The following is a 9262-nucleotide window of genomic DNA, read 5'->3' as shown; positions in this document are numbered from 1 at the left end:
TCTTTTCTTCTCTCTTTTACATATAACATTCGCCCTGTGCTTCATGAGAGAAGAGTGACCACGAGAGAGTCCGATTTTGTTGGTCTTGCAAGGTCGATAGGTTGGCTATATTTCTGAACAGCTTATAACTCGTTTGCGTATTGACTGCTTAGCTTTAACTATTAGTTTTTGTTGCATTAAACTGGTTCAAGTAGACAAGTTAAGCTAGCTCTGAGTTATCATTTCCGTTCCATCAGTTGCATTTTAGATTACTCGAGGACGAGTAAAGGTTCGGTTTGGGGAGATTTGATACGTGCATTTTGTATAGTCTTTTTAGCCTATTTCAGCACGTATTTCTATGCATTTTTATACTGTTTTTATAGTATTTTGCCCCGAATTGGCTACTTTGGTTCGTTTTGTCCGTTTTGTAGAAATGAACGCGAAAGTAGTGGAATCGTACCCTTTTTCGTCCTTTTTTGCATGCATTTAGAGGAGACGAGATTTTCCTGAGTGAGATACTGCGTTGGGAAGCGTGATGGCACGGATTACGAGGCAGTCGGGCACGGACTTGAGCTGATTTGAAGACAAAGGACTCGATCGAGCAGTTTCACCACTCGATCGAGTGGTTTTTACGTCCCTTGTTGGTCGATCGAGTAGTTTTCTACTCGATCCAAAGTTGCTGAGAAGTTGAGTTACTCGATCGAGTAACTATTCTACTCGATCGAGTAGATATTGCTGAGTTTTGCTCGATCGAGTGGTTTTATTCCACTCGATCGAGTGGTTTGTGCTGCTATGGGCTTTAATTAGCCCGTGATTTGTTTTATTTCGCAAAACTTAGTTATTTTCTATTTAAGTACGCTTTACTAGGTCATTAGCATGGATCTTTTATCTTAATCAGTTTTACATAGAGAACTTTACTGCGTTGCTTTTCCCTCTTCACTGTAACCTTACTTTGGGATTTATATTGCTCGGATTTGATTGTTCTTTACACCGGATTCGCACGATTGTAATCCTTTTCTCTTCTCTTAATAATAATTAATCATTGTTTGCTTTAATCATTTGTTTATTTCGTTCAATCCTTTGCCCTAATTTATTCTTTATGCGATTTAATTATAGCTTTAATATGTTGAATGTTGGTAATTTATCTGCTGTTAGTTTTGATAGTTTAAATAGCGATATGAGTAACTAAATTTCTTGCATGTTGGGATTAGGGGATCTGCGGTAGGAATGTGACGATGTAGTAAATGAAATAGATGAATTAATTGTGAGATTCTATCACCATAGCAATTTAATTGTATTTATCGACTTAGTTGAGTGCACGCTTCTGTGTTATTTCTTTAATCTGGATAAAATTAATCCTAGATCGAAAGATTGGACTAAATAGGCCTGCTATGAACAGTTGACTACCCTGACGAGAATGAAAGTTAAGTTAGTGGTATTTTAGGATAGAAAGTGGACCGAAAGGATCTTTCCGTATCTGTCTTGCATTAATTCGTCTGAGTCATTTACAGCTGAGTCATTGGACTACCGTAGTGAACCGAATTCCCGACATGTTCTTTCTCTATCTGATAGTTTAATCCTATTTTCTTGCCTTTACTGCTCTTGTCTCTTTTCTCTTCCTTTAAACTTCGTAGTTTAGAAAACAATTCAAACAACCCCCCCATTTGTGACCAAATGGACGGACTTCTACAGATATCTTGCCTCCCTGAGGAGATCGACCTGACTCACTAAACGACGGTATCAATACCTGAGATTCCTTGAGACTCCAAGGGAAGGCAAAACGTGAAATCGAAAAGGCAACAGGACGTCGGCAGGAACTGCTGGGGAAATCTGCTCGGGTCGGTTTTCAAACAAACTTCGGCAAAACTTGAGGTTGATGTTGAACTCCACGTGTTGAGAGGGACGACTGTCTATCCGGAACTCTTGCTGGCATAATCGGGACTGATCTCCACGTCTTGAGAGGGACAATTGTCTGTCCAGAACTCTCGCTGGGGGAACAGAATAGAGGTGTGTCGAAACACCTATTAGAGGGTACTCGCTTGTTGTTGCAGGATAGGTCTTGATAGCATACCGCGATAGTTCGCAGTTGTCTTCAAAATGCGGGTCCGGGCGAAGAATAAACATCAAACGAACCAAATATATGATATATGGTACTGAGGAAGAGGCGTACCAAAGATGGGCCCACGAATAACGAACTTATAACGAATCTTCGAAAATTAATATGGAGGGAAACTGAGGAAGAGGCGCAGCACCTGCTGCGTCTTTTCCTGGATGTGGCTTTGTCTGGGTAAAAACCCGATAAAAGTCGTCTTTTATTCATAATTTCGAACCACAAATCATCAAAATACTCTCTCAAATTCCAACCATTTCTCGCCAAAATTTGATCAAAATCTTGCATTTGCCATGACTAATCGAGGTATGTGTATTACATTAATCTTCCATATTTGATCAATTTGGATCGACAAATTAAGGTTTCCAACCCTAAAAATGTCGAAAATTTGGGGCTTTTCCCACAAACGATTTTTTCTTGTAAAATTGACTTGGTAAATGGATAATTGGCAATATAAGGATCATAACCATGTGTTCATTTCGAATTTTTATTGAGTTTTGAGCATTTGAGTGAAATTGAGACGGTCTCACAGCTGAACCGTAAATTGCTTCGAAAATAGCCTTAGGATTGCCCATTTGTGATGAAACTTGATATTTAGAATCCTTGTATGATGGGTAAACTTCATACCATCTCGGATTTTCGATTTGTGACGGCTTTTTCAGGACACTTTTCTAGGGCATAATCATCGTAATAATGAAATGCTGTCGAAATTCCGACTCGATCCCATGACTAGGCTTTAATTTAGGCTTGTCTTGACCTATAATACCACATGAGCGGACGGGTTTGTGGGAAAACGGCTAAAGATGGCGAGAAAATAGCGAGTTCGGAGCTTTTGAAAACTCGAAAATCCCCTAACAAAGGCTCGTCGTCATTTGACGCGGCCTAATTCACTTTAATTTTGCAGATGATGAGGCTTCTATGTCAAAGAGGGGTCCCATGGATGTGGATATTGTTCTTAACCCTTATTGTACGCTTGAGGAGGCGTTAGAGCAGGCTTTTACTCCTGCAGTGGCAGCTGTTGAGGACGAGGTCGTCGAGGAGGAGGCTGTTGAGAAGGAGGAGGCCCCGAGGTGGGCCAATGTCGGACGAGGTGGTCACCAGCTGAGGGGAGCACCCGAGAGGGCTGAGATTTGGGATAGTAGACACCTCATCTGGGCTGCGGAGGGTCACCTGTCCTACAGGACGGTGAAGAGCTTGGTAATTTGAACTCATCACTCTTCATTTATCTTTTTTTATTCTTATTTGCTATTCCTTTTCTCTTTCATTCGAGCTAAAGATATATCTTGCTTCGAATCCAAATATGAGGCCAGGAACATCAGGTCTTTCTCGGGTTACACTACGATGATGGAGTTTTACAGGAGGTTGTCGGCGGAGGAGCGGACCATCATCGAGCGGGGAGCGTTTGGTGCCTTGGTACGAGCTTGTAGGGACATAAAGGGAAGGAAGATTCGGGCTAACCTTAGCTTGGTTCGAGCTTTCCTTGATCGGTTTTGGGATACGACCTCTACCTTTCACATGCCTTTTGGTGAGGTTGGGGTCACGTTGGAGAATTACGACATGATTTTTGGCTTGCCGTGCGGGACCGAGGCTGTGGTGTGGCCGGAGACAGCCATGAGAGTGGACTCGGCCGAGGCTAGGAGCTTGATCGGTTCGAACCTGGCCGAAGGCTGCCGCGGTTCCCGGGTTGGTGCCGAGTTCCTACGTCTGGGATTACTTCGCTGGGAAGAGACCGACGATGGTGGTGATCGATGGGAGGGATACGGCTCCTCCTCCTTGCACTGAAGAGCAGAGAGCTCGTTTGTGGCTATGGTGGTTCTTGTCTTCGATCTACCTCGGAGACAAGGGAGAGAGGCTGTCGACGAAGCTTCTTCCCTTCCTTTCGGACTTGAGTGACCTAGGCCGTTGGGACTGGGTCACTGCTGGTTTTGCAGTCCTTTTTCGCTATATGAGGGTCATGGTTCGTCCGGAGCTGATGGAGAAGAGGACTTCTCCTGCCACCGTTGGCCATGGACTGTTGCTGGTGGTATGAACCTTCATTTCGTATCATGAAAGATCATTTCCTTTTCTTATCGAATCACGAAAGATTGATATTGATTATCTTGTCTTGCAGACGTAGGTGTACTCCTACTTTCCGAGTCTCGCGCCCAAGAGGATGGAGCCACTGGAAAGAACCTATCCCGTTGTGAGGGATTGGGTGATGTGTCGCACGAAGAGCCAGCGTTCATTTCACGATGTCTGTCGACGGGATGTGAACGCTCTGCAGTTGGAGGGCGTGAGTACCTTCAACTCACCTTTCTTTGTTTGCTTCTTCATTGCTTTCTTTTAGAACTGATCATAAGAATGACCTCTTGTTTGCTTTTCATAGTGGGAGCCCAGGCCTTGGGTGGACTACACTGGCGTCCCTCCTTTTGTGGCTGAGGTCCTTCGACCCAGGAGCTCGAGCCGGTTGCTGCTGAGGACGTCGATGGGTCCCGTGTGGTACTTGGGCGAGCGTTTGACTCGTCAGTGCTCTCGTGATGTCTTGACGGTCCCCATCGATCCTCCTCGGACGATGTTCAGGGAGCCTTCCGATGCTGAGAGGGAGGCAGACTTGGCAGACGTCGGTGGCGACGCCCTCCTTCTTCCTTGTGAGGACTACTCGGCGTTCCTCTACTGGAGCTTGGCGTACTGGCCAGTTGTGGTAAGTGCTTTATTCTTCTTTCGATTGTCTTGAAAACATGATGAATGATCATCAATTCATGGAAACCATTTGAATTTTGCAGGAGGTTGAGGTGGCGGGCATCGAGCCCCCAGTGTACCCCGAGACCCTCGAGTATACTGATGCGACGGGGATGACAATGATCTCCGAGCTTCGCGACTTTGATGTGGCGGTGAGAGATGCTGGCCTGGACGAGTGGCAACATCTGATTCGGAGGGTATATTCCCCAACTTGTTTAATTTTTGTATAAGAACACATTTGTTTAAATTTATCCAATCATTGAGAATCCTTGTTTATTGAAATGTAGGTTGCGCCATCCCGGTTCGTGGCTTTGTGGAGGGTAGCCAACCGGCTACGGGCTACTGCCGTCGAGGCACTTGCTGGCGGTCGAGGACGTCAAGTATGAACCTTCTGTTTACTTCATTTTTGAATTTTCTAACTTTCTTTATGTTTGAAATGATTGACATGAGCCAATTCTTGTTGTTTGCAGAGGGAGCGTGACTTGGAACGAGAGCTAACCCAGTCCCGAGAGGAGACGACTCGTCTGCTGAGGGAGCTAGAGGTCCGCGACACCGAGATCGCTGCTCTCGAGGCGAGAGTTACCGAGTTGGGCGGCAACCAGCAGTAGTTTGTTGCTTTTTTGTTGTTTTTGTTGTTGGCTGTACTTCACACACTTTTGTACATTTTAGGACCTTCATTTTGCACTTTATACACTTTGTTTCGGGCTCGAGCCCCCAGTTTGGTGTACATATTCCTTTTGGTTGTATATATGATGGCCTGAGTGCCTTTGCTGCTGGGTTGTATGTTTGTACCTGCAGGTTAGCTTTGAACAGGTTTGGTAGATGACGGTTTATGCCGTCATGCTGCCGAAATTTACACAGAAATTTCACATAAAACACATATTTGTACATATGGCCTAAATTAGCGCAAGACAAAGACTCGAGAAAATGAAAAAAATTTATCGAAAATGATTGGACGGTAGGGAGGGTTACCTCCTAAAAAAATGAAAATAGAAACATATAAGTTTGAAATGAAACGGGAGTGAAATGATTCCCCAAAAAAGAAAAATTAAAAGAAATGGCTAAGTGTGCTGAAATAAATAATTAAACTGGTGAAATGATTCCCCCAAAAAAAAAGAAAATTAAAAAGAAATGGATAAGTGTGCTGAAATGACGAGAATGTCGATGTCGCCTCGAAATGCGTGCCCGTAGAATTAGGAAACTCGAAACATGGTAATTTGACGTAATTACCAAAAATAATAACCCGTATGAATAGGAAATTATGCTTTAAGGAATTAGGAAATATCCAACGCGGAAAATCACAGAAATACAGCTGAGGAAGAGATGCAGCAGGAGCTGCGTCCCTTTGAAGAGACGCAACAGGAGCTGCGTCCCTTTGAAAAGGAGCAGCAAATGCTGCGTCCCTTTGAAGAGGCGCAGCAAATGTTGCGCCCTTTCCTTAGTGTGTCCGTCTTGACAGATTTTAGGAAACAACTTTTAGTATAAATATAGACGTCGATGGAGGTTTTATTCACATAATTCTTCCGTCTTTCTCCGTCTTATTACATAAAACTCTCTAATTAATCATACATCATGAATACTTTAGAAATCCGTCTCAAAGAATGGACAAACGAGTTCTCAAATGTGGAGAAACACGATATGGGTGCCTACAACTTTGCATCAATTTTGAGCTTGAAGCTAATTAAGGTTGTCAGACCATTTTTGGATGCTTGTCTTGAGTATTGGGACCCGAACTATCACGTATTTGCCTTTCTTGGAGGCAATATTTGCCCATTCCCTGAAGAAATTGCTGCAATTGGTGGTTGGGACCCGGAACATTTACCTGCTATACCCTCTACTTCTCAGGGGTATAAGAACAAATTCAGGGATTTGCTTGGATTGACAAGAGCTGAGGTTGACCGTCTTGTGACCTTAAAAGGAGTCGGAATGCTGGATTTCATCGATCAATTCATAAATAGGGCAGATCCTACTATCTCTTATGTTGCGAGGCGGAGGGCATTCGAGTTTTGCCTATTGCATGTTTATGTCCTTCAAGGGCATGTTGATGAGGATATGAGAGGTGACCCTCGCTATTTGAGCCTAGTTGAGCAGATGGAGTTGCGCAGGAGCCCAGCTTGCCTATGTTTAGGAGAGATCCTGTTGAGGTTAGATAACAGGAAAGCCAACCGCGACCTTCCTTATTTGGGAAGTCCCATCATTTTGCAGGTAAAAGAACGCAACTTTTTCTTCTTCTTTTTTTTCCTTTTTTTTTGTCTCGTTTTTTTTTTTTTTTTGTTGATACTAATACCTGCTTTGGTAGGTTTGGCTTATGGAGCGTCTTCGATTGATCGAGCCCCCAGTTAATGTTCCTGTTTATCATGCTCGCTCAATTGCAATGAGGACCAGGCTTTACATGGTGGATTTTACTAGGGTTTGCAACTACTGGGAGAACAAGCTGAAGAGCGAGGATGGTCCCTTGATTAGATGGATCGTACCATGGTGGCATCTCAAGTCTGTTATTGGAGTTTCGTCCCTGGATCCTACCCGATCGGTGCGCATTCCTGGCTTGGAATTCATGATATGCATCTTCCCAGAGAGGCTGATGAGGCAAGTTGGATTGAAGCAGACGATTCTGAAGCTTGATACTGTTCCTCAGACTGCCATGGTGCTTACTACTGAGAGCCGAAGAGAGTGGGCCATCAAATGGGCTCAAAGAAACATGTGGTTCCTGAACTCTTCTGTTAGTGCATTATGGGTATCAGATTCCTACTTGCAGTGGAGGAAAGCTACTACTCCTGAGGAGCGAGAGAGACTAAGGAAACGCGAGCCTGTTGACTACAAGGTTCGTGATGTAGAGAAAAAGAAAGAGAAGCACTTGACCGAGGGAGAGGAAGAAGCCGGATTTCGAGTTGTTCATCCATCGAAGAAACCGAAGACTTCTCCTGCCATGGAAAAGGTGGTAGATAAGAATGGCAAGACTAGACCACGAGAGAGACCGTTGGTGATTAGGTCTGAGATAGCGCAGGAGCGCCCGGCTTGTGGTCGAGACAAGAAATATGATAAAAATGACAAAGGCAAAGGGAAAATGGAAGAATAGCCTAAGTCTTTGATATTATTTATTATTTATTATTATTATTATTATTATTATTATTATTATTATTATTATTATTATTATTATTATTATTATTATTTGTGATAAGATGGCGGGGTTTTTTAAAATCCTAGCCTATTTATTTTAGCATTTATTTTATTATGTAGTGTATTATTATTATTATGGAAAGAAATGAAATAAAAAAAGGTTAATTGGTTATGAAACCGTTGTGATTTTCTTTTATTATTCTTGTCGAATTCCAAATGCATATATAAATGTCCTTCTATTTACATTTTAAAAAATAATGGGTTGTGTCCTGTGAAGGATTGCCTACGTATTCATTTAAAAATGAAATCAAACCCTTGTGCGTAGTTCAAGTAAATGTAAAAGAATAATTGTTCTAAGCAAGAGCTTGTAATGAACTAGAAAATAAGCATGAGCTTTACTTACTCTTAAAGCACAATTCAGTTTATTTGATGATATGAGGATGACGATCTGTCAAAATGTAAGAGCAAGGTCATTAGCTTTATTTCAGCTGGCTAGGGGCCGTTTATATTCCGTGCCACAGGAGCGACACGTGAGTTTACGCAAGGCGCATTTTGTTCCTATTCTAGGCATAGTAACGTTTCAGTTGGTCGAGATTTGTTGGGTTAGCAAATTCATTCCCATCTAAGTCTGTGATCCTAACCGCACCTCCCGGGAGTATGGATTTGACCAGAAATGGTCCGGCCCAATTGGGTTTAAACTTTCCTCGTGGATCGACTGGTAAAAGAGCTCTAACTGATTTGAGAACCAAGTCTCCTTCTTTGATTTTCCTTGGCTTAACCCTTTTGTTGAAGGCTCGTTTGATACGTACCTGATATGTTTGCACATTATGTAATGCGCGTAATCTACGTTCATCCAGGAGGATGAGTTCTTCATATCTATCCCTCTTCCAATCGGCTTCTGGGATTTGACTTTCGAGTAGAATTCGCAAGGATGGTATTTCGAGCTCGACTGGTTGCACGGCTTCCATACCGTAGGTCAAATAGACAGGAGTTGCCCCAGTGGGCGTCCTAACGGATGTGCGATATCCCCACAAGGCAAATGGTATCTTACTTGGCCAATCTCGATAATTGTCAATCATTTTCTTGAGGATTGTGACAACGTTTTTGTTTGTTGCCTCTACTGCACCATTAGTTTGTGGTTTATACGGCGGGGAATGGTGATGTTTGATTTTTTACTTAGCTAGCAATTGCTCAGTCTCAGCCTGGAAATGTGACCCATTGTCACTGATGATCTCATGTGGGCAACCGTATCGACAGATGATATTGGTTTGTATGAATTTTGCCACGTTCTTGGCTGTGAGACTAGTATAAGAAGCTGCTTCTACCCATTTGGTGAAA

This window comes from Silene latifolia, chromosome 10 (genome assembly GCF_048544455.1).
Source record: "Silene latifolia isolate original U9 population chromosome 10, ASM4854445v1, whole genome shotgun sequence".
In the NCBI taxonomy this organism is placed as follows: Eukaryota; Viridiplantae; Streptophyta; class Magnoliopsida; order Caryophyllales; family Caryophyllaceae; genus Silene; species Silene latifolia.
This window is presented reverse-complemented; position numbering follows the sequence as displayed.